Below are 27,039 nucleotides of genomic sequence, written 5' to 3' on the forward strand. Positions count from 1 at the left end.
AGGAGTCTACGCTCAAACGAGACCCCTGTTTTCAACAAGTTTTGAAAAATATTTTTAAGTACATTTTTGCATCTTCATTCCATCCTAGGCATTCCTAGGCCATGTTTAAGGCATCATAATAAGGATAATGTTATAGAACCACACCAAATCAAGTTAGAGGCTAAGTTATTAATCCGGAGTGTGTAATTCAGTGTGTGTTCATTCTGCAACTGTGTAGGTTTGGCAACTAAGGACGCTAAATAGCCTGCCTATAGCCCAATAATCTGCGAGTAACAATGTTGTAAAGATATGTTCAATTATAATTATTTTTTGAACGATTGATTGTACTGCTTTCTGAAGTGACATTGCTTACTGAATAAATGCTTGTCCCATTTTATGAACTGTACTCGTGGTATCCATAGCAACTTACTGTTACTGTTACTATTACTGTTACTGTTACTGTTACTGTTACTGTTACTGTTACTGCTACTGTACTGTTACTGTTACTGCTACTGCTACTGTTACAGAGATCTTTATCAGTTCCAATGTTTGGAACTACTACTGTTTACTGTTTCGATGGCCATCAACTGACTGTTCGGTCTATTAAGACCTACTGTACTGTTCTGCTATTAGATGTACCACGTATGACTGCCATGATTTCTAAATGACTGATATGACATGAAATATGAGGCACTGAATGAATAACTGATCTACCGATGCAATTGACTGTTTTGATTACTGAAAGGACATTCATTCTTAACCCCTTTACACATTTGTTATTCACTGGGCTTTAGCTCACAATTTATATACGTATGTAGGTAGCCAGGCACCGGACCAAAGCTAGAAGCGTCGGGTTAAGCTCATGTTTTGTCAAGCCAACCTTTGTGCCTCACTTCGAGGTTCCGAGTCTGCTCGAGCCAAGGCTGTTTTGGGGTGTTTCAAATTCACCCTTTTTGTCTCTGTTAATGTATGAATGTTTAAAGCGTTGGACTGTACAGTTATGGTCCCTAACCTGTATGCTACGTGTATCGGTTATATATATGTATATATGGCTATGAATGTGGTTATGTCCATAAAAGTTTTTCTCATTTAGGTTTTCACAGCTCATTGGACATCTTTTACTTCTGATTGGCTTCCGTCAACCCTTTTATATATTGTATTACTATTTTTTCTATTAATCAAGCCTTCGGTAATCACAGATTACTGGCTGGCTATGATGCTAAACCCTTAGGGGCAGGTTTGGGTCGCGACAGATTGGTATCAGAGCACGAGTTATACCGCACACACATGTCCAAATGAGCGATAGGGTGTCCTAGTAAAATAATAGGGCATTTCATGAGCATATATAAGTGTGTGTGGGTGTAGTATGTGCATTCGAATAAACAGACATGAATATGAAACCATCTTTCCTATGTTTATTATTACCATGTTTTCTATAGTGAAATGGAGAATGTAAGAAATACCGATGAACCTGAATCATCTGAAGTAAGAATGGCAAGGTTAGAAAGAATGATTGAACTATTGACCGAGGCTCTGAGACAACAACAGAATCAACAGTCCCCACCTCCTCAAGTATAGCCAGAACCAAATATTAATGATGATGTGATTGCCTTGACACAAAAGTTTAACAAAATGAAGCCATCGACATTCCAGGGAGGTCTTGAGCCACTGAAGGCCGAAGCATAGGTCCTACAAACTGAGAAATTGTTTGAAGTATTTCCATGTTCAGAGGCACACAAAGTATTACTGGCTACCTTTACCTTATAAGAAGAAGCTAGACGGTGGTGGATGCTTATTCGTGATACCAATAATGCTACGACTTGGGCTTAGTTTAAGGAAGCTTTTTATGAAAAGTACTTCCCCCAGTGTGTCAGGGATCGTAAAGTAACTGAATTTGAACAACTGAAGCAAGGTACCATGTCAGTAGCAGAATATGAATCTAAGTTCACTGAACTCGCCCGATATGCACCACACATGGTTGATACTGATTATAAAAAGGCCAGAAAGTTTGAAGGCGGGCTTAATGTGGAGATACTTGATCAAATCAATGTCTTGAAACTACTCAAATATGTGGATGTGCTTGACCGAGCAATTATGGCCGAGGCAAATGTCACTGCATCGAAACAGACTAAGACACCGGTGACTGAATGGCGAGGCAAGAGGCAAGGCTTCAATTTCAAAAAAGGCCGAAATAACTCATTGAATAAAAGGCAAAACACAGGGTCAACAAGCAACTCTAGTCAAGGAAACAGTTCCATACCACCTTATTTTGAATGCGGCAAAAGGCATAAGGGGCTTTGCTACAAAATTTCTGGGGCATGTTACAGATGTGGCAAGGTGGGCAACATGGTCAAAGATTGGCCTTCCACGTCTCAAGGCACCAGTAGACCCGCAGCGCTAGTGCCGCAGCATCAACTGTTGCACCAAAAGCCAATCCCAAAGTTACCGAAAATGAACCTTTAAGGCAAGGCCGGGTGTTTGCCCTTGTACCGAGAGACGTGCAGAACACCGAGACAGTTGTGTCAGGTTTACTTTCAATTTGTGCTCAAAATGCTTATATTCTGATTGATTCGGGATCTACACATTCGTTTGTCTCGCATGCTTTTTCACAAAAATTAAATAAACCACTGGAACCCATGAACTATTTGTTAGCTGTATCTTCACCTGCCGGGGGATCTATGACTTGTGCTTATGTGTATCCTGCATGTGAGATTGTTATTGGGGATGTCCTTTTGTATGTGGGTTTACTACCTTTGAATCTTGATCATTTTGACATAATTTTGGGAGTGGACTGGTTAACAAAATATCATGCTTCCATTGACTGTGTAACGAAACAAGTTATTTTTTGTCCACCTGGATTGCCTGAATTTATATTTAACGGAGTTGGTGTTGTATCTCCCTCATACTTGATTTCGTCTATGAAAGCATTCAAATTGATTAAAAAGGGGTGTAAAGGGTATCTATGTTGTATATTGACTGTACCTGCTGATACTAAAGCTAATGTGGACAGTATTCCTATAGTTAGGGAATTCCCAGATGTTTTTCCAAATGATTTTCCAGGGGATTTAATTGATAGGGAGATTGAGTTCACCATTGAGGTATTACCGGGTAAACAGCCAATTTCCAAAGCTCCGTGTAGAATGGCACCTACTAAATTGAAAGAATTGAAAATCCAGTTGCAAGAATTATTGGATAAGAAGTTCATCAGACCCAGTACTTCACCGTGGGGTGCACCAATTTTATTTGTGAAAAAGAAGGATGGCTCATTAAGGCTTTGTATTGACTATCGCGAATTGAACAAGGTGACAGTGAAAAACAAGTACCCACTGCCTCATATTGATGATCTATTTGACCAATTACAATGCGCTCAAGTCTTTTCCAAAATCGACCTTAGATCCGGATATCATCAATTGAAAGTCAAGGCAGAGGACATTCAAAAGACTGCCTTCCGAACAAGGCACGGATATTATGAATTTCTTGCTATGCCTTTCGGAGTTACTAATGCGCCTGCTGCATTTATGGATCTTATGAACAAAATTTTCAAACCATTCCTTGATGAATTTGTGGTTGTTTTTATAGATGTTATTTTGATTTATTCCAAGAGTAAGGAGGAACATGAACATCATTTGAGAATTGCTTTACAGACCATGAGGGAATAGAAACTGTATGCAAAACTAACAAAGTGTAAATTTTGGCTTGATAATGTTATGTTTTGGGGGCATGTGATTAGTAGGGATGGCATTTCAGTTGACCCACAAAAGATTGAAGCAGTGGTGAATTGGCCTAGACCGACTAATGTTACTGAAGTTCGGAGTTTCTTGGGTTTGGCGGGATATTATCAAAAATTCATGAAAGATTTTTCAAAAATTGCCCTACCATTGACTCAGTTGACTCAAAAGAGAATACCATTTGACTGGATCGACCAGAGAGAATCAGCGTTCCAAGAATTGAAGACTCGACTTGTAACTGCACTGATTCTAACTCTACCCTTAGGTACAGATAGATTTACTATTTTTAGTGATGTTTCTTATAAGGGTCTGGGATGTGTATTAGTGTAGAATGATAAAGTTACTGTGTATGCTTCCCGACAACTGAGGCCACTGTAGACGTCCCCGAACGTCCCGGGAGGGAAATCCCGTTCTGTTCATTTGGGGTCACTACAGTTCGGACTCAAATTGTCAATGTTCTAAATCTGATCTTGCAAAGTGCAATGCAAGATTGATAAATCACCAAAGAGTCCAAATCTGGCAAATCGTTTTTGGAAAACAGATTTTTTTGAAAGAAGTGCCAAACATGGACTGCTTTGCCAGATACAGAGTCGCCACCTAAATATTTTATTTTAGGGAATTTAGGAAACCTTGACTCGTTTGCCTAAAGCCACGTGTCCGTCATCATCAAAGTTGCCTCGGCTCGGGAACTTGGGTACGATTGGGGAAGGTCAGCTATGAGCACTCCCGCTCGCCCGATCAAAGATCGGCCTCTACCAAACATGATATCTTCTTTTGAAAATATATGCGTTCTTATTCTGGTTAATTAGCTAGAATTTACTATGTGATGCGCACAACACACAAGTATAGATTAGATCGCCTAATTTGGAACAAAGCATTGCATATCCGTTTGCTTGGAAAATAGTTTGAGATTCGCTACTCGCAAGTAGGCTAAAACACGGATTTCAATGAATTGTTCCAATTCAAGCAATCCAACCTTCACCCACAGGCATTCAGGCAGTTATGTCACATAAGCAATTAGCCTCATGGTAAGCATGCTATCATGGCAACACTCACACGCATGCAAGATGCTAAAGCATAAACACTTACTGAGTACTCCGAGCCCAAACAAAAACTAGTTAGTAATCAAATGCATGATCCTAGTTCATGTTAAGATGGCTAATGCAACACATGCACAATGCAACTAGAAATAGGCTCGGCTATTCTAAGATGTCAAGTGAAATGCGACAGATAACATGTACTCAAGTTAGATTTGAAATACCATGCAGTTAGCATGATGCGCCGAGCCCGGTGCATGCAAGACAAATGAATGGATGCACGCATGCATAGCATAAGGTATGCTAAATTAAATATGACCTAATACTAACAATCAAAAGCAGGTAAGTAAAAGGGAGAAAGAAGTGGGGGTTGGAAGACATGCACACACGCACCCACACTTATTACACATTCGCCCTCGCTCAGAGGGACCAAAAGAATATACAAATTAATTGACCTACAAGCTAATTAATTAAATTATACGACACTTAACTAATTAACGAATCAATTAAGCTACTGAAAGCAGTAAAGGGCCTCAGGAAGAGGGATGCACGCATGCTCGGATTGGTTTCGCCCGGAAATCCAATGTCATACGCAAGCTGCCTCTGTTTACCCTGCTCTGCTTCTCTAAAAATTGCACAATTCCCAAGGAACACTCTCTGAACACTGTGGAGGGTCACCGGCCAAGGGGGAACACCACCGGCCATAAGGTAATGGTCATCGACCATTTATTGGGCTCTCGACCATCCATAATTGGTCGATCGGCACTATGTTCAATCGACCGGCCAAATTTATCTGCAGAAGCCTGTTTTGATAGCAACAGAGGGCAAAACATGGCATGGCAATGCATTTCAAGCAAATGTATGCACCAACACCCTCCTTATCATGTTCATGACTCAAAGGAGGATGGTCCTCGACCCTCGGACCACCAATCGCGCATTTCAATACATGATGGCCCAAGATGCCAAGTAGTGCATTTTGATTTCAAATGAAATGCAAATCAAATAAACACATAAGGCCCAACCTCTATCACTTGATCAAGAGGCAAGGCATGCATGCCAAATGCAACCTAAACATGTTAGCTAAGAATGCAACATGAGCATGCAAGCAAGCAATGTGCACTAGGCACTCAGCCTAAGCAAACAAACATGCAAGGCATGGAACAACTATGCTAATGACAAGCATACAAGATGCAATTAAAACATGCAAGTATGCAAGACATATATCATGTTAAGCAACTTGACCAAGGAAATGCATGCCAAATGCAAAGTGTTTCAAGCATGTTATGACATGCGATAAGCCAAATATGCAACAACACACAAGGCAAGCATGCGACCACATGCAAGGGAGGGACTTACACCAAGATTGACAGCTCTCTACTAGGCCCAAAACAGTGGCCAAATGCCAAGGAAACGAGGGCCAAAACACATACGATCATATATGCAAACATGGTCCAACACTTAGGCACATAGAAGCAACTTTTAAGCATACTTAAAAGGGGATAAACATGGACATATGGCAAGCATACTAAGCTCTAAAATCATGTTATAAAACGTGCCAAACCAAGTAAACAAGACAAGCCAAGCATGCAACTATGGTCCAAGGCCTAAGGCTCACCAAAGGGGTATTGAACTACACTTAGTGAAACCAGATATGACATGATTTGAACTACCAAAATCAGGGTTTTAGCATGTTAAAACAAAGCCAAAAACACATTGACATGGCATCCTATAAGCCTAAACATGATGGCATACGCAATGGCACATTCATGGAGCATGAAACACAAACCTTCTAAGGCCTTAAAGGAACATCAAATGCAAGCATACGAGCATTCCATGGGGACTGAAATGACATGTTAAGTGGTTCCAAACCACTGAAATGATGCAAGCAATGCATGCTCAACACTCACACACCCAAGGCTAACAAGTCAAAATGCAAGGTGGCTATACGAGGCATGTCATGGATGGCCAAAACAACCACAAATAGACCTTAGGCATACTAAAACATGAACAAAAGCTTCACAAAGCTAAACCAAAACAAGTAAGCATAGTGGTCTAAATGCTCGGCACATGTTAAGGCAATTTCATGGCATTACAAGACAATTATACAAAGCAAGTATGGTGTGTCCAAACCAACTTAAAATAGAGGTAAAACATGGCAAAATACTACCAAATACCCACTAAGACCTGGCCAACATGGTCTTAACAAGATGCTCACACATGAGGCTAAAATGGCCAACATTGAAGGCAACAAGGAGAGGGGATGGCCCTCTCCTTCTTAGGACCGTAAAGCACCATCCCCACCACTAAAATCCCTTTGGATTTCAGTGGTGAGGAGGCCAAGACAAGGTGGTCCCGGAGCTCACCAAAAATAGTATAAAATGGGGCCAAACAAGGCCTAAGAGGGGGTCAAACAACCCCAAACACCAAAGCAACCTTAAACAACTATTTTAAGCACTTAAAATCAGAACTTTTATAAGTTATACACAAAGTCTAAAAACAGATGCAAGGATGGATAAAATCCTATGCAAAAATGGGAAACAAAGGGGTAAAGTTCTTACCCTTGAAGACATTCTTCAAGAACAATGCTCCAGCAGCCTCTCCAAGCTTAAATCAACTCAAGAAATCTAAGAACAACCCTCCAATGCCTCAGCAATTAAGGAAAGGTGTAATGGTAGGTGTTTGTGCACAAAAGTAAGACTAAACACGCTTAGACACACACAAAGACAAAGGGAGAGGGAGATATAGAGATAGATAGATACAAGACTCAAACCCTAATCTCAAGACCCTCTAGAATTTCTTGGAACCCTTGAGAATGGAGGATGAGGCCTCCCTTTATAGAGGATCACTCTTGCAAAGCTTACAAAACAAGCTAAGCAAGAGTGAAATCCCTCCATACACGTGTATGGAAGGGGGGCAAAGTGGGTGCCAGCTAGTACAGCTGGCACAAAATATCTACCAAAAGCAGATGCACAGTGGTCGGCCAGCCAAAAATGCCAAATTGACCAAATAAATGGTCGACCGACCAAACAGAGTGCCGACCGACCAAATATTTGGCCGATGGAAACAAAACAATGGCCGGTGGCCTCAAGCCATGGCCGGTGAGGTGTGGGGATGGCCAACAAACCATTCCCTGCCCTCCAAAGCAAAAACACAAGTGTTTGGTGCAAAACCAAACACAAAACAGTCAAGTCGAGAGATCCTAAGGCAAGGCGCGTGGTCTAGACCTCCGGGAACTCAAGACGAACACAGACATGGATGATCACCGAGTGTTCAAACGGTGACGTCCAAGTCTTGAGGACGGTAAAAAATGGGGTGTCTACAGCTACATGAAAAGAACTACCCAACTCATGACTTGGAACTCGCCGCAGTAGTATTTGCATTAAAAATTTGGCATCACTACTTATATGGGGCAACATGTGAGGTGTACACAGATCACGAGAGTTTAAAACATTTCTTTACACAGAAAGAGTTGAACATGAGATAGTGGAGATGGTTAGAATTGATAAAAGACTATGAGTTGCAAATTTTGTACCATCTGGGGAAAGCTAACACCGTTGCTGATGCACTTAGTCAGAAATCAATTGGGAACTTAGCCTGCTTATTCACCGGACAAAAAGAACTGCTACGTCACCTTGAGAAATTTGAGGTCGAAATTGTTTTGCGAGAATAAGGTGGAACATTGGCAGCTATTTCCGCTCAACCGGCACTTATTGAGGAAATTAAAAAGAAGCAACAACAAGATGAATTTTTGAAAAAGATAATTGATGAATGGGAATCCAAACCGAAACTAGATTTTAGATTTGAAAATGATGTGTTGAAATTCCAAGGAAGGTTGTGTGTACCAAATGATCCTGAATTGAAAAAACGAGTTTTGCAAGAAGGCCACAGTTCAAAACTTTTTATCCACCCAGGAAATATAAAAATATACCAAGATTTGAAGCTTAATTTCTGGTGGCCAGGAATGAAGAAAGAAATTGCCGAGTTTGTGTCGAAATGCTTACATTGCCAACAAGTTAAAGCTGAACATCAACGACCCGTAGGGTTACTTCAGCCCTTGCCAATATCGGAGTGGAAATGAGAACATATCACTATGGATTTCATTATCGGATTGCCTCGCTCCAGTAGAGATATGGATTCTATTTGGGTTATTGTTGATCAACTGACTAAATCTGCTCATTTCTTACCTGTCAAAACAATTTACAATGCGGATAAGTTGGCTACAATTTATATTAATGAGATTGTTAGACTATATGGAGTGCCTGTGTCCATTGTTTCTAATAAGGACTCGAAGTTTACATCAAGATTTTGGCAAAGTCTACAAACAGCATTGGGTACCGAATTGAGATTGAGTAGTACCTATTATCCTCAGACAGATGGCCAATCAGAGAGAACAATCCAAACCTTGGAAGACTTACTGCGTATGTGTGTGCTAGATTTCCAAGGGAACTGGGAAAATCATTTACCTTTGGCTGAATTTGCTTACAACAATAGCTTTCATTCGAGTATTGGTATGGCGCCTTTCAAGGCTTTGTATGGTAGGAAATGTCGGTCTTCTATTTGTTGGGTAGAAGTTGGTGATGGGCCTTTACTTGGGCCCGAGATTGTACAGGAAACAACAGAAAAGGTAAAATTGATTCAACAAAGACTGAAAACCGCACAAAACTGACAGAAAAGTTATGCGGATGCATGAAGGCGAGACAGGGAATATGAAGTGGGTAATCATGTTTTTGTTAAAGTGACACCAATGAAGGGATAGACTCGCTTCGGGGCCAAGGGTAAGCTAGCACCAAGATATGTTGGGCTGTATGAAATCATTGAAAAGATCAATCCGGTGGCATACCAAGTAGCACTTCCTCCTAAAATGGAACATATGCATAATGTCTTTCATATTTCGATGTTGCGGGATTATCTTCAGGATCCTTTCTATGTTATTGAGCCTACCCATGTGGTATTGAGTGATGATTACACTTATGAAGAACGGCCTATTCAGATTGTAAACCGACGAATCAAGATGTTGGGGAACAAAGAAATCCCGTTAGTAAAAGTGGATTGGCAAAATCATGGTGGCATTTACGTGACTTGGGAAAGGGAAGACGATATGATGAAAAGATATCCTGACTTGTTTCCCTTGAATCCAGTGTTCTTAAAAAATGAATGTAATTCGAGTTTGGAGGACCAAACTCTTTTTAAGGGGGGAAGACTGTGACAACCCTAACCCTTGATTAGCATTAATTCATGATTTAGCATGATAAGTAATTGATTAAGATGAAATCCTAAATTGATTACATGAGTGTGTTGTTTAGATTGCATTTCTTATCAGTTTGATATGGGACGATCTGTTTATGTTTTGATTTCAAATTACGAATTGAAAGCCTTATCGGCAACCGATCCAGAAATTGAATTGTGTTATATGCTACTTAGGAATTATAGAATTTTATGGTAGGTCAAATTGAAATTCGATTTGGGATGATTAAATTAGAATAAATAATGTTAAACTAATTGAATCTAGGTTATTTACACATTTGCCATTGAGTGGGCCACTTTCAAAACCATTGTTTTGGTCTTAATTCACATATGTTTGACACATCATTCTTTATCCATCTCCTTGCAAAAGAAAAACGTAAGGGAGAGGAGAGTAGAAGGAATTTTGAATTCAGCAAGTGTGTTGCATTGGAATTGAGAGGAAATTAAAGGAACTTTGGAGACTAGTTCATCTAGCTCAAGGTCTTAGTGTCTTCAGCCCAATTGAACATCTAAGGTAAGGAATCAAGTCCCTAATCTTGAATCTAAGTTGAATCATTTTTGAATCCAAGTGAATTGAACCTTGAGTTATGAAATTTAAGCTTAAGAAACATTATTTCATACATGCATGTCCATATCATGGAGTTTTGAAGTTATTTTGCATGAAATTCTTCCATGCATGTCTATATTGTAGTTGTAATTTGAGAATTCATCATGTTTTGAAGTAGAACTGCTCATGTGATCATGTGTTGGGAGCTTTGAAACCAAATGAATGCATGTATGGCATAATTACATCATGTTCTTGAATTTTGAGTTGGAATTTGGTACAATTGGCATACTTTTGGGCTTTAATTTTATGAAATGATCTTCAAAACATGTTGTGATATGAAGTTCTAAGTGTTTTCCAGAAATTTGGTCCAAAAGGATGTGTTTTGGCATGTTTGGTTCATGGTTTGAAGCTTGGGAGCAAATTTGGAAAACCTAGAATTCGGCTTCCTCGCTCGAGCGAAGGAATGCTGGCTCGAGCGTGAATTACAAGCTCTCAGGTTTTTGCGTATGCAGACGCACGCTCGAGCGACGAGACCTATGCTCGAGCGATGAGCTATGTCTCACACTTGAGCGAGCATCAAGCGAAGAATTTCAGCAACCAGTACTTTTTACATTTTTTGTAGATTGCTCGAGTGAGAGAGTCTACGCTCGAGCGACCTCTCTCATTCGGTAAGCTTGCTCGAGCGAATGAGTCTACGCTCGAGAAAGACCCCTGTTTTCAGCAAGTTTTGAAAAATGTTTTTAAGTACATTTTTGCATCCTCATTCCATCCTAAACATTCCTAGGCCGTGTTTAAGGCATCATGATGAGGATAATGTTATAGAACCACAACAAATCAAGTTAGGGGCTAAGTTATTAATCCCGAGTGTGTAATTCAGTGTGTGTTCGTTCTGCAACTGTGTAGGTTTGGCACCCAAGGACGCTAAATAGCCTACCTATAGCCCAATAATTTGTGAGTAACAATGTTGTAAAGATATGTTCAGTTATAATTATTTTCTGAACGATTGACTGTACTGCTTTCTAAAGTGACATTGCTTACTGAATAAATGCTTCTCCCATTTTATGAACTGTACTCGTGGCATCCATAGCAACTTACTGTTACTGTTACTAGTACTGCTACTGTACTGTTACTATTACTGCTACTGTTACAGAGATCTCTGTCAGTTCCAATGTTTGGAACTACTACTGTTTACTGTTTCGATGGCCATCAACTGACTGTTCGATCTATTAAGATCTACTGTGTTGTTCTGCTATTGGATGTACCACGTATGACTGCCATGATTTCTAAATGACTGATATGACATGAAATATGAGGCACTAATTGAATAACTGATCTACCGATGCAATTGACTGTTTTGATTACTGAAAGGACATTCATTCTTAACCCCTTTACGCATTTGTTATTTACTAGGTTTTAGCTCACAGTTTATATATGTATGTAGGTGGCCAGGCATCGGACCAAAGCTAGAAGCGTCGGGTTAAGCTCATGTTTTGTCAAGCCAACCTTTGTGTCTCACTTCGAGGTTCCAAGTCTGCTCGAGCCAAGGCTGTTTTGGGGTGTTTCAGATTCACCCTTTTTGTCTCTGTTAATGTATAAATGTTCAAAGCGTTGGACTGTACAGTTATGGTCTCTAACCTGTATGCTACGTGCATCGGTTATGTATGTGTATATGGCTATGAATGTGGTTATGTCCATAAAAGTTTTTCTTATTCAGGTTTTCACAGCTCATTGGACATCTTTTACTTCTGATTGGCTTCCACCAACCCCTTTATATATTGTATTACTGTTTTTACTGTTAATCAGGCTTTCGGTAATCACGGAGTACTAGCCGGTTATAATGCTAAGCCCTTAGGGCGGTTTTGGGTCGTGACAGCTTCGTTGTGTGTGATGAAGATCGAGTTTGGGCATCGTTGATTTTGAGGTTTCATCTTTGAGGTAGGGATTTTCTTAGAGTTATATATATATATATATATATATTTTTGCAAGATCTATATGATTTTCGAAATCATCTTTCGATAGCTTTGAAAATTGATTGTTGATTCAAGAAGTTAAGTGATTTTGAAAGTGTGTTTGTCGCTTGTTCTTTTAAAATGATCTTATGGGTTCTGATCTTCGTTGATTAAAGAAAAGATGATTTTGAAAAGTTTTCTTTTAAAAGATTTAAGTTGTATAGTTTTGGCGAGAAAACCTAGAATTTGAGAATTTTTTAAAAAGAGACTGAAAATTCATGAGTGATATTGTTATATTTTTTTTGTGTGTCAAAATAAATGGATGTTTGGAAATTTTCTTTTTTATATTTATATAAATGATGAATTTCATGGAACATGAAAATTATTGTTCATTTTGAAAATTATTGTTCAAAACGTTGAAATAGTCTTGAAATGACCAATTGTTGAGGATACTTGAGAAGAGGAAATTGTGTTATTCCTTGGATAATAAATTGGAATAAAAGTATTTATATTCACTTTGTGAAATTGGCATATCAATTCATTTGATTACATTAAACTTTGAAAGTTGATTTGAAAACTTGCATTGAGAAAAGAATGTTGAGAAATAAGTTTTCATGGAATGGTTTTGGAGTAAATACTTTGGTAAGTTTTGATAGGTAGTGTAGATGATATTGAATAAGTTAGACTAAGAGTCCGGGGTAAAAGACCGAAAACCCGCGCGGATAGGTGTCGAGCCTTTCAGTTAATACCGGTAAAAATGACAATTTGGTAGTACTTGTATAGTCTACTTGCAGACACTGACCTAGGGATTACCAGAGTCATATTTACCATTCTTGAAATAAATTGTTAAGTTTTGAACAATTGAAATTGCATGACATCATTGAACATGATGGTTTTCAAAAGATGAAAATATTATTTATCTTCAAAAAGGGCATAGCATGGCATGTGCATTTCATCTCTTGAAACTTTTATTAAATGTATATACTTTGTTAAGGATTTCCTATTGGGCGTTATGCTCACCCTACGGGATTTTTGTGCAGGAAAAAATGTGGTGATGTCGCCTAACTAAAGGCGAGGAAATATGTATTGAGAGTACGAGACTCCTATTTTCCGGTGACTCTGTGTCTAAGCTAAGGGCTGTATGTGTATGGGTTTCAATAACCGTTTTGTGTAACCAAACTCAAGCCTTGGAGACTTGTAAACCCTTGAAAGTATTTATTTGTTTATTTATTTATTATTAAATTAATGTATTGTTGCATGAAGAACTATTATATCATGTAATATAAATTTGAAGATTTATATTCAATTTTTTTTGAAAGAACCATAATTATTATAATATCATTGGGTTAAAAATTTAGTGTGTTACAAAATTCCCCCCTTCCTTTTCCCCGTTTTGTTTCTCACCATTTCAAATCGCCAATCCCTTAAACCAAAAATCCCCAAAACAAGATGCCATCTCTCTCTCTCTCTCTCTCTCTCTCTCTCACGATTGCAAGCAGCGGCAGTGGCAGCCGCAGCAAGGGGGGACGATGACGAGCAGCGAGTAACGACGGCTAGCAGCGGCAGCGGCGGTGCGGCGTCTCAGATACCTTTGCCGATACCTTTGTCGTTGGGTCGTTCGTCGTGGTCAAACTAAGATTTTGTTTTGATTTGTGAATTTCCTTTGAAAAATTAGGATTTTGATTGAGGAACTCAAAAATTAAGATTTTATTACCCTTAAACTAGGTTTGGAGATTCAAACTAGGGTTTTGATTTGGGGCTTTCTCCTTCACTCACTATTGAATGATTCTTCTTCTCCAAACTAACGCAAAATAGGTCTTCTTTTCAATCCTCCTAGGCCCCCTCAAAGTACGTGCCTCCGATTCAACCCATCAATCGTGGTGCTCACGGCATCGTTTGGTAACCCCCTCTTTCTCTCTCTCTTGTTCACTCTCTCTCACTATATACATATACATATATGAAATATGTGTGTGTGTGCTTGTGTAATAAAATAAAAGAAAACTCAATTTGATAGCTCAATCCCTAAATTTTGTTTTGTTTTAAAGAGTTTTCGTAATTGGGTTTTGATTTTATCTTTGTATATAAATGTGTGCGTTTGTATGTACTTATCTGTATATTCTTACCATCTTGTTTAAATGAGAAACCAATGCAAATTAAGGCTATGTTCGGATCATGGATTTGAGCCATTTCCCTTTCAAAATCTGTACCCAAAAGAAAAACAATCCAGGTAATTGTTATTTGAAATTGTCACCCTTCTCTAGACATAGTTTTTATTTTTCACATGTTTGATAGTGACAATGTAAAGAATTCAGATGAATGTGCATAGTTGTGGATGTTTTTGGGGACAAAACAAAGATTCTGGGTCAAGATTTTTAAGCATTTTGAAACAAAGTAGTGCTGCTCATGTTTTTATAAATGTAATTTTGGTCAATATAAATGAAACAAAATATTTTTGTTAATTATTTATGATCAAATAGTTAACTTGTAGATTATAATCCTTGTAATTTTCCGTTAGTTTTGTTGCTGCTTTCTGTTGGTCTTCCAAGATTACGTGGTAAAAGTTCGAAAGACTAATTTTCTACTGCTTAAGTACATTTATAATCCAATCCAGAATGAGTTTTGTTAGCTATGAAAGTATTTCCTATGAACATGGAAACAAGCACAATTTTCTATTCAAATTCAAATTCAAATTTGTTATTTAATTTTTTAACTTGTTTGCTGAACCTTTTCGATTCTGATGTTCGAAATACGCGTAACCAAGTGAATGTTTCATCAAGAACTTGTCTTTCTTAATGATAAAGCCAATTTCCCATTTTCCCATTGTTTTTTCTATGGGGATTGTGGTAGTGAAGTATATTACGTTGTCATTGTACTAAATAAATATGTTAAGTTTCTCCTGTAGCTGCTTTACAGTATTAAGCTGGGTGAGATTTTGTTATATTTTATTTTTTTAACTATAATAATAAATATATATTATATTTTTTCCTTTTGGGGACACAAGGTGTTCTATGTTGTTACCTTCTTACATGTCCATATTAGAAATGTTATTGAGATTATGTCAAGCGTTCTCAATTCAAGGCCTATGTAAGTTATAATAACAATTTAGTGACAATTCTTCCCCCATGTATTCCAAGCATGCTGGTTTTAGACCTTGAATATATGCACAAAATTTTTCTAATTTGAACCCAATAAAGCTAGGGACAGAACAGATCAACCTCTGCAATTGAGTGAGTGTTGCAATGGTTTCCTCACTTGTGTAGAAATTGGGTTGTTCTTTTCATAATTTTGTTGTAGAGAAATTAGAATGGTAAAAAAACACAATACTTGTGAACATAAATGTTATATCATTATTGGTATCTTGAACTCTTCATAGAAAAGCATGAGCCACCAAAAGTTCATTTCTGATTTCTTGTGGTCCTTGTCTAAAACATGGAATTGTGGATAGAAGTCTTGAATGATCACCAGATAGAAATATCGATGCACTTTTTTTTTTTTTGGAGAGGAGTCTTGCCGACCTTAACCCTCCTAATGTGATGCAATTGGTTGTCATTGCATTTCAAACACCAAAAAGAAACTGAATGATGTTATACTTTTTCTTGGACTTTAGTCCCTCTATATAGGATAGCTAAGGTAGTAAGTTAAGAGAGTTCTCCTTTCCTGGTCTAAAACTAGCAAACGGAGGAATTAAAATAGACCCTAACTCTACGGAATGAAACTTAAGTAGCTCGGCTCGGGCTTTAGATCTATTTGGATCCTCTCCAACCTTGTACCAAAGGATTTACTCACTAGATAATGATTGAGAACTAAGGTCATGTTGTTTTGAGTGGATTAGATTAGATGTGATTTGTATTCTTAGGACTAACTATTAGTTCTAAGATAATCAATCCTTTTGGATTAGGTATCCTATATCCTATATTTGGTTTGGCCTAGAATGATTATTAATTTCTTTAGATTATGTATTCTATTCCATATTTGAATTGGCTTAGGATTATGAGAAATGATTGATGATGACTGAACAATCACAAGTGGAATGTTGACACATGCAAATAAAAGTTTTGTTTGGCTTGGTTTGAGATCTTCATCGTACGCGTTTTAATCTATTATTTGTTAAATATGTAAATTTCAAGCATAGGATTTTTTTTTATCACTCAAACTCTCCAGTGCCTCTAAATTTCCTTTGATATGCAGAGTTCAAAAAATTTTGCTATTTTGTTTATGATATTTCTATATTGGTACTTTTGAAGCAAGTGATGATAGTACATTGCTATTATTTGCTTCTGCTATTGATGGATTAACTTTAACTCTAGGGATGCTACTTTAACATACAAAGCTGAGGCTTTGGAATTGTAGAGATAGCTTAGGCAACTACAGACTCAGTATGATATGCTCACTGGTCAGGCTCCAGCTTTGATCCAAGGAAGAAGGGCACGAGTTGAGGCAACATCTAGTGTCCTTAAAAATACCAATGTGAGATTTAAAGACACTATTAATCAGGTGATTGAGCCAGTAATTTCTACAGATTTGAATCAATTTGTGTTCCAAGGGTAAGGTGGAGTGGGATGGGGTGGAGTGGGGGGTAAGAGATTTCTATCTATATTCAGTTGTGCTTTGTTGTAGATCCATTTACTAGATTTGATGGAGATTTTTCCTTTCGTTCCAGCTAAGGTCCAGTCGAAATTTATGTATTGATATTATATTGATGTGCGTAACTCTTGGGATTGCTGTTTATCTGTAGAAGTAAGTTTCACTCTCTCTCAATGGAAAGTAAACACTTCATCACATTTTGTTAATATTTGACATGCTTAACGGACTGCAGAAAACAATTTCATGCATGGAAGGGTGAACTTGTTATTAGACACAAATAACTTTACTTGTAAACTAAACTGAATGCATAGTTAATTTGGTTGGATTTTCTTCATGCTTGATTTAATATCTATTATTAATCTCGTACCTTTACGTCTTTTGGTGGGATAAAATTGATCAAATTAGTTGTCATACTTGTCTGGGCTGCAATCGGATTGCTTGGTCTGTATTGTTTCTTTCTTTCCTTTTTGGTTTTAGTATTTGAGCATTCTAATGGAGTGCATACTTGCAATGTATTGAAGAAGTAAGATAATACAGGGGCTACTACTTGTGCTGGTATCGTATTGGCTTTGTCTAGTATAGTCTTACATTGATTGAGGCCTTGTTATGTGTTTGATTTTGTATTTGAATGGTTTTTCTGATGTTTGTTTGTCTTTGCTCATACTTGGAAGAAAATACCTTTGTCTCTCACATGCAGCTTTGGTTAAATCAGGCATTTTTGTATTAATAACATATTCTTTATTTCAGATTTTACTTTCTTTTTTTTTTTTTTTTTTTTAGTTTGAGGTTGTATTCTATGCATGTGTTAATCTTGTGACTCCTGCAATTACTACTCTTGGCATATATGCAAACATATTATGGAAGGAACCAAAATTGCGTGAAAGTGAGCCATAAGATCTTTCAGTTGAGAGCAGTTTGGATATAGAAAAATCAAATAATGGAATCTGCAATTACTATTCTTGAATTTTTGGATGTTGTTTTATCTAATGCCCACCATGAATGAATGAGGACAAAAACAAAATCTGATAAGCCTCCCTTTGTTTTGAAGACATTTATTTGAATCTTATGTGTGAATCATATCTGTAATTGGGTTTTTCTTACCAAAAAGTGTGCTTTGCATATTAGGATTTCAATTGCTATTTGATTTTGAAAGGAAGTATGTGAATCAAGTATTTTATTAGTTGCAAATATATCTTAATATAAAATGTAGACATCTACCTCTAAGTCACCTTGCAAGTTCATTTGGTTGTTGGCTGTTGTACCTTGCATATTTTGGCATGCTAAATTCTCATGTTATGGCAGGTTATCCCTGCAGCTTCTGTTTTTGGTTCATCATGGACCAATTGGCAACAAATATTTGCACACACAAAGTAAGTTTTCTCGTTTTATTGGCAACTTATAATTATCAAAATATGTGTACATGTGTATGCATATAATGTTATTGGAGAACAAAAAAAAGAAAGAAAATAAGAACTAAGCGTCTAAATAGTGGATTTTACCATGTATATGTATGTATATACACATCTCTACCACATGAATTCATGTTGAAATTTCCTCGATTTTTGCTTTTTCTAAATTAATCAATGTCCAACATATAATTTTCTAAATAGCAATTTGGATTTCCTATTTAATCATTACATGATCTTACTAGTTAATTTTATCCATAAAGGTGCATTTTATTCGCTAAATCTTTAATTATTGTTATCTTTTATATATGTGTGTGTGTATCTAACTATGCATCCAAATATGATTGTTTTTCTTGTTTTGATGATTTACATGATTATACCAGGTTACTCCATTCATGATTATAAGTGCACATTTCTTTCTCATTCTCATTGTTGTGAATTTTCTTTGCTTTTATGTTTTTTAATATTTTCTAAAATAGACCCATTCTTTGTCCATAAATGTGAGCAATGTTGATATCAATCAGTGTCTCTCTGTCTGTGGTCTTTAGTTATCCATGTCTGATGGGATGTCGAGGAGAAGATTTTCTTATATATGCTATATGAAATAGTTCAAGGATTTAAAGTATAAGATTCATAATTACATTGGAGATTTTAACGTCTCTTGATCTTAATTAAGACGTCACTGCATTCAAGAAACTTAGAATTTGAGAGGTTGATGCCCCAAAATCACCAAACGATGTTGGATTAGCATGAAACTTGGCAGACACAACCACCTAGGCATGAAAGACTTGTAGGAGAAGACGAGACTCGAATCGGGTTCCCGATTTTGGAGTTAGAGTTAGATTTTGGTCTAGGCAAACTAGTTTTTTAAGAAACTTAGAATTCGAGTTGTTGACGTCCCAAAATCACCAAACGGTGCCGGATTAGCACAAAATTTGACACACACAACCATTTAGGAACGAGAGACTTGTGGGAGAAGACGAGACTCGAATCGGGTTCCCGGTTTGAAAGTTAGAACCGGATTTCGGTCTAGGCAAACTAGTTCCTTAAGAAACTTATAATTCGAGGTGTTTACGCCCCAAAATCACCAAACTTGGCACACATGACTACCTAGGCATGAGAGACTTGTGGTAAAAAATGAGACTCGAATTGGGTTCTCAATTTGGGAGTTAGAACCGGATTTCGGTCTAGGTAAACTAGTTTCTTAAAAAACTTAGAATTCAAAGTGTTGATGCCCCAAAATCACCGAACGACGTCAGATTAGCACGAAACTTGGTACACACGACCGCCTAGGCGCGAAAGACTTGTGGGAGAAGACGGGACTCGAATCGGGTTCTCAGTTTGGGAGTTATAGTCAGATTTCAGTCTAGGCAAATAGTTTCTTAAAAAACTTAAAATTTGAGGTGTTGACGCCCTAAAATCACCAAATGGTGTTGGATTAGCACGAAACTTGGCACATACGACCGCCTTGGCGTGAGAGACTTGTAGGAGAAGACAAGGCTCGAATCGGATTCCCGGTTTGGGAGTTAGAGCCGGATTTCAGTCTGGCAAAATTATTTACTTAATTATCTTTATAATTATATAGTAGTTAAATTTTTATGTTTTTTTGTAATTAACATATTAATACATACTTATATTGTCATTAATTATTTTTGTTTTTTGTTTTTTTTTTTTATTTTCAGATATTTCCCGAGTAAGAGTTTGCTTCTTGTGGAATGTATGTCTGTGAAGAATGCGACTAACTTTTGTTTTTGTTACCCACGGAGAATTATGAGGAAAATTTTTATTTTTGGTTTATGTTATTTTGAATTGTGAACAATATTATGTATTTAAACATTATATATGTATTATGGAACATTATGTAGTGGGGTAATTTTGCGGATGTGCAGTTATGAATGCAAAAATATTTTTATTATGGAGAAATTGTTATTTCTATATAAGAATTTTTATATTATTATGCAATTATTGATTTCTTTTTTATTTATTTTTATTTAATACATGTAATTTTAATATTTTTAATAATTTTGCTATTGTTTTTTTTTTTCTTTTTTTTTTCTTTTTTTACGACAGCACCACACCATCGCAAAAAATATTAGAATTAAAATCTATTTTTTTTGGTGACATAGGCAATGTCCTCGCAAAAGAAATTGGAGATAGAAGTCATGTCGTCGCAACAAAAAATTATTTCGCGACAGTATTTTTTGTGTCGTTTCAAATAAAACTTTTGGCGACGGTACAACATTATCATCGCAAAAGGTCTCAATTTTTTATATATTATAGGCGATAGTAAAATGCCGTCGCAAAAGGCTACATTTGCTGTCGCAAAAAAAAGACGACGACACCATGCCGTCGCTAAAATGTTTTAGCAACGCCCTCTGTTGTGAACCCTCTTTTGCCGTCGCAAAAAATTAAAATTTTTGTAGTGATTTAAGCCTATGACAAACGAGTCGTTTGGCATGCGAGTGTTTTAGCCTAAAAGTCAAAAGTTATTAAAAAATAAAAAAGGCTATAACTTATATTAAAAAGTCAAAAATTCTATTTTTTTTTTACTTTTTGCATATATTTTCGTAAAAAATCAAAAAGTCATTCCAAACATTTTAATTTTTTTTATCTCATATTTTAGTTAAAAAGCCAAAAAATTAAATAACCTGTTTCCAAACAATGCAAATTGTCTAAATTAAAACTATAAAAATTAAAATAAAACTTGAATCAAATTATAAGAGTGAAAAATATAATTAATTTAAAAAACAATAGTCACTTCACTACTCCACCATACACACAGCAGCAACCCAAACCCCACCACCACTCGTTGCTCCTTCATGGGGCCACAATCCACTGGATATGTTACCCCAAAACACAGCTCACCGCAGGCTACCGGAAACCACCCATTTTACATGGCAAATCAGAGAACCATTCTAATTTTATTTTCCTCCCCTGTACTACAAGGCTCTTTGATTCGGTGCGTTAGCTTCTAAATCTTTCTAATCGATCCGTCTGGTTATTGCAACCATTTGTCTTCTATTTTTAGTTGAATTTTGGTTCTTATATGTTAAATTTTCCTTTTTGTCTAAATAGATAGAGAGGTCTGTATGAACTTGATCAAATTTAATGCGTTGGTGGTGCTTCCGAAGCTCAATGGATCTGATGTTGAACAACCCAAATACCAACCTTCTACCACAGCCTAGCATGGAAATAACTCTCCAGTTCACCAACCATTTTACACCTGAAAGTACCAATTTACATGTTGCCTAATATTCTGTTGTCAACAACTATTTGAATAAAGGAAGAAGAGATTGAGGTATGTAGAGTCGGGGCATAACATCCATGGCTATGAAGAGAGAGGAAGAAAAAGCAATTATGGAATGAAGGGTAATATCATCATTGTGACAAATGATTTTTGCATCAATTAGTTTTCAGCCAGCTAGGAAGCACGGATATGGATACGAGATACTAGTACGATACGATATGGATACAGTGATACGACAAAATTTAAAAAATTAGGATACAAGTACAGCGGGGATACGTTCATAAAAAATATTATTTTTACAATTTTTAATAATGTAGCATGCATAAAAATAAAACTTAGAGCAAAAGACAATTTGATAAAAAGAAAGATTCCTATAAAGCTAAGAGTCTTCAAGGTCAATAGTTTCAATTTGTTCCCCTTCGTCAGTGAATATCACAGCTTCCATATCTGGTTCATCAAGAGAAAGACTTGAAATTTCAAGTAAGCTTGCACCCTCCAATGTAGTTATCTTTTGGCATGAACAACAAAAAAAATTCATCAATTCAATTAAATTTTAGCAATTCCAACAATATAGCATCACCCATAACAATCATAATGCAATTCAAATTAGGGGGGAGGGGAAATTTACAAAGTTCATTTATTTATTAATAAATTTATTTATTTATTTATTTGCTTATAAAAAATTAATTAATGGTGTTTAGTTGCAATTGTAAATTATAATTTATTTGATTTTTCAAGTAATTTGGACCAAAAAAGACAATGTATTTTTTTGAATTACATTATGTGGGTTTTTTTTAGCATAATTGAAATCCTTAAATATGTATGAACAAATAAAGTGACATATATTTGTTTTAATTATAACTTTTGAGGACATTTTTGATATTTTTTGCACAAAAAAACAAATGTGACAATTTATTTAGTCAAATAGGTTCAACTTTTTTCATAACCAAACACATTTACAACTTATTTTAATTCTTTTAAACTAATAATCTAAAATTTTATAAGTATTAAAGCTAACATATAAATGATATCAAATAGGGCCAAAACAGGAGTATATACTTTTAAAAAAAAAACAACAAAATAAATGTGTATTACAAAAGCAGGAGATCGAAATGGAAAGCGAGATGATATATATATATATATATATAGAGAGAGAGAGAGAGAGAGAGAGAGAGAGAGAGATCAAGCAAAATCTGTCCAGACCAGAGAGATCGAGCAAGAGAGAGAGACAGTGAGATCGGGAGAGAGGGATAGAAAGAGAGAGAGAGAGAGAGAGAGGGACGAACCTGATCGGTGACAATGGCGACGACCCTGATCGGTGAACCTAGGGCTTGATTGGTTGATAAAGACGACTCATCTTCCTCTTTTGCTGCTGCTGCCCACGACCTAGGCCTTAGCTTGTTGATTTTTTTTTTTTTTTTTATTTTTGTTTTATTTTACATTACTTTTGTTATTTTATAGTTTAACTCCCATTATAAGTTTTTAAAATTATTTTTTCACCACTCCGTATCTCGAAAGTATCTCGATCGTATCCCTGAAATATCCTCGCGTATCCCAAACATATCTGAAATTCAAAAAATTAAAAAAAAAATAGGATACTTCTTTGCCGTATCTGATACGTGTCTCACCGTATTGAACCCGCATCCGTATCCAATATGTATCTGACATGCGTACGGGGGCCATTTTGAAGTATCCATGCTTCATAGCCACCCAAACGTTCTGTTAGGCACTATTAGTTTTGACGAAATTATGAGGAGGACACGTATATATTTTTAAATCGAAGGGAAGTCATGTGTTTTTTAGTTAAACCCTTAGGGTGTGTTTGTTTGGAAGGACTGGATAAGAGAGGATTGTAATTCATCAGACTGTTAGTTCTGGGATACATTGTCCCTAAACTATTTGGTTGGACTGGATTTATATCTTATGTTTGTTTATTCATGAGATTAGAGATCTGGATTGGACTATTCTATTAAATCTCATGTTTGTTTGGGATATTATGGAAAATGATAAATGCTCAAAAGACTATTTTGCCCTTTTGAATTATTTACTAAATAATAGGAATATTAAATCTAAATTATAAATTTTATTTAATTTTTTTACTAGAACTTTTAAAAAATTAAATAAATAGAATATTAATAAATATTACATAAATTTATTTTAATTTGTAATTGAGATTTTTAGATTTTATGACTATTTTATTAAGTATAATTAATATCATGAATGCACAAAATATGAAATTTTTTTGACTTCAAAGAAAATCCAACACCTACACAAATATAGGATCAAATGGGAAGAAAGTATTAAATAAAAATAAAAATAGAACACTGATGCAAAGGTTGAACAAAAAATGGCCCTAGTTCTGCTGCAATGAAATGAAGCTGCGGTGAAAGCAAAATGGGCAAGAGATGAAGAAAGAACAGTTATTGTATGAGGGTCAAAATGTAATTCATTAGCTAATCCCATGGAATAACTTATCCCACGAATTCTGTCCCAGCCTCCCCCCATCCCGGGATACAATAAGCCAACAAATATAGGATTAATAGTCCGGAGGGACTATAATTATTAGTCCGGAGCAAAAATTTAATACCAAATAATGGAATAGTCCAATCCCATGGTCTAATCTTTCAAAACAAACACCCCCTTTATTTGGACGGACTGGATAATGGGGGATCGTAATCCATTAGACTATTAGTCTTGAGATACATTGTCTCCGGACTATTTGATTGGACTGAATTTGTATCCTATGTTTGTTTAGTTATGGGATTAGATGTCTAGATTTGACTATTTTTAGTGAATCCAATGTTTGGTTGTGAACAGACTGGATAAAGATAAATGTTCAAATAACTATTTTACCCTTGTAATTTATAATTTATTTAATATGTAATTTTAAATTTGTAATCTATAATTTATAATTTAACAACACTAAAAAAATTAATTTATAAGGCCATAATTTTTAATTTATTAGTTTCGATTAAATTAAATTTATAATTTATATTTTTTATTTAATATATAATTTTAAATTAACAACACTAAAAAAATAATTTTATTTAATATATAAATTTAATTTTTTAACAACACTAAAAAAATTTAATTTATAAGCCCATAATTTTTAATTTATTATTTTTAATTAAATTAAATTTATAATTTATATTTTTTATAAGCCCATATATTTTTTATTTTTTATTTAATATATAAATTTAATTTTTTAACAACACTAAAAAAATTATAAGGCCATAATTTTTAATTTATTATTTTTAATTAAATTTAATTTATAATTTATAATTTATATTTTTTATTTAATATATAATTTTAAATTAACAACACTAAAAAAATAATTTATAAATGTTCAAAAGACTATTTTACCATTTTTCAATTGTTTATTAAGTAATAGCATGATGGTAAAATGGACATTTCATACATTAGTCTCATGGGATATCAATCCCATGGAAATAATCTCACCCCACCCTTAGGATACATATGAGAGACTAACAATCCGGAGGGACTATTAATCCGAAGCAAAAAAATTGAACCAAACAATGGACTATTAATCCTATCCCATGAAATAATCCCTCAAAACAAACACAAGTGTAATTAATCCCTCACTACAAAAAAAATTAAGGTTTTAGAAACCAAAATTTGATGACAAAATTATTTTCTAAGGACCAAATATTTTTGTTACGAAAAGTGTCATTATTATATTTTTAGTAACAAAAATTAGACATTAATGATGAATTATTATTCTTTTGGACCAAATTTTTTATCTTAAAAAATAAACTATTTTGAGACCAAATTATTGTCCCTAAAAGTCCATTTATTAGTGACATTTTCAAAATTTTGTCGTTAAAAGCTTTGTTTTTAACTTTTCAGGACGACCTTTTAGCGACTATCCTCATGACGATAGAAATTGGTCCTTAAATGTCTTTTACAACAAAATTTTTACTTTTAAAAATGAAAACATTTGGTCTCTAACACTCTTATATGGTGTAGTGCATTTATTTTATTTTATTTTCTTTATGGGAGGTGGGAGATAAAATACATTCATGATCCCTCAAATATGTTTTTTGTGGAAAAAATGCTATGAACCCATTTTTATGGATCCTGAATTCATATTGAATGTGTTTGTGTGGTGAACATTGTGTTGATGAAATGTGAGATCTACATATGAAATGAATCTGAACCATTGATTCTTTTTTTTGATAAATTCTGGGTTGATAAGGGTGGATTTGTAATGTTGTTGTTTTTGTGGCTTTTCTAAGTTGTAATTTTGTCAATTTTATCAGATGGTGTTTGGCAACAAATTTTTTTTTTGTCTAAATAAGCACAAAAATACAAAATTAAGCTAAATAAGCTAATAAGACAAAATGTCACGTCCAAACCATAATCATTCATTTTTTCTCTCACAACCATCACATCCAAACCAAAAAAGGCAAAAAAAAATTTCACAAACGGAATTAATTTAGCCACGGTAAATTTGTCAAAAGATCAAAAAACTAGGCTAAATTAATTCTCCCCAAACAAAGTTCCAATAAATTTACTAATTTTGAGTTTTGGTTCAATTTTGAACGATTATCTAAGTTATTAACGGAATTATAAAAAAAAATAATCATGATCCTAAAGTTTGTATTTTGTGTCAATTTCTTTAATTTTCTCCCTAAATGCTGAAAGACTATATTTGAATGACCGAAATCTAGATGGAAATGAAAATCTCAACACCATAAATAATAAGTTTGTTATGCAATGATTTGGTTTTAATTACATAATAAATAATGAGAAAAAGAATAATCAAACACAAACATAAGATATAAGTGGTTAGAAACAATCAAAATCCACTATATGTAAAAAGTTTTATAGATCACTCCATGCCTTTCTCTGTTTCGTTCTAACCCTAAAACGAATAAACTGATATAATTTATAAGATAAAGACTAATTGGTTAAAACTAACATTACAGACTCATAAATACTAATTTTGATACAATCCTGACGCATCAAGATTGCAATGCATCTTGGGTGCATTGCGAGAGGTCCGTCTCTATTTCTGACTAAGGATATAATGAATACAAGATATCTCACAATAAGTTATTAACATGCGAATGAAATTATGCTAGACATTATTTTATATATATACACACATATATATATATATATATATATGTCGTAGTCATTGAACTCATTCAAATGTTTGATAAAAGAATAGTGATTGAGACCTCATTCTCATAATATCCCCACAAATCTAAACTACTTATGATGTGAATTTCACGCATACTCATATATGGAGGACTAAAATCATTTTAGAGGTGGGGGATCATCTCCAAATGGGA

The 27,039-nt window shown here is 35.3% G+C and overlaps 1 long non-coding RNA gene across 2 annotated transcripts; it reads left to right on the forward strand.

Moving 5' to 3' along the window:
- Positions 1-13,843: 13,843 nt before the first annotated feature.
- LOC145791078 (uncharacterized) lies at positions 13,844-20,397 on the forward strand. 2 transcript variants are annotated; one of them, XR_014330728.1, is made up of 6 exons: positions 13,844-14,055; positions 14,322-14,383; positions 16,792-16,978; positions 17,145-17,221; positions 18,371-18,438; positions 20,157-20,397. It is a non-coding gene; the product is annotated as an uncharacterized LOC145791078 (long non-coding RNA). The 2 variants fall into 2 exon arrangements; XR_014330727.1 differs by lacking the exon at positions 13,844-14,055 and having other exon boundaries at positions 14,245-14,383.
- Positions 20,398-27,039: the final 6,642 nt, after the last annotated feature.

This window comes from Camellia sinensis, chromosome 5, assembly GCF_055761805.1.
Source record: "Camellia sinensis isolate YWXY chromosome 5, ASM5576180v1, whole genome shotgun sequence".
NCBI classification, from domain to species: Eukaryota; Viridiplantae; Streptophyta; class Magnoliopsida; order Ericales; family Theaceae; genus Camellia; species Camellia sinensis.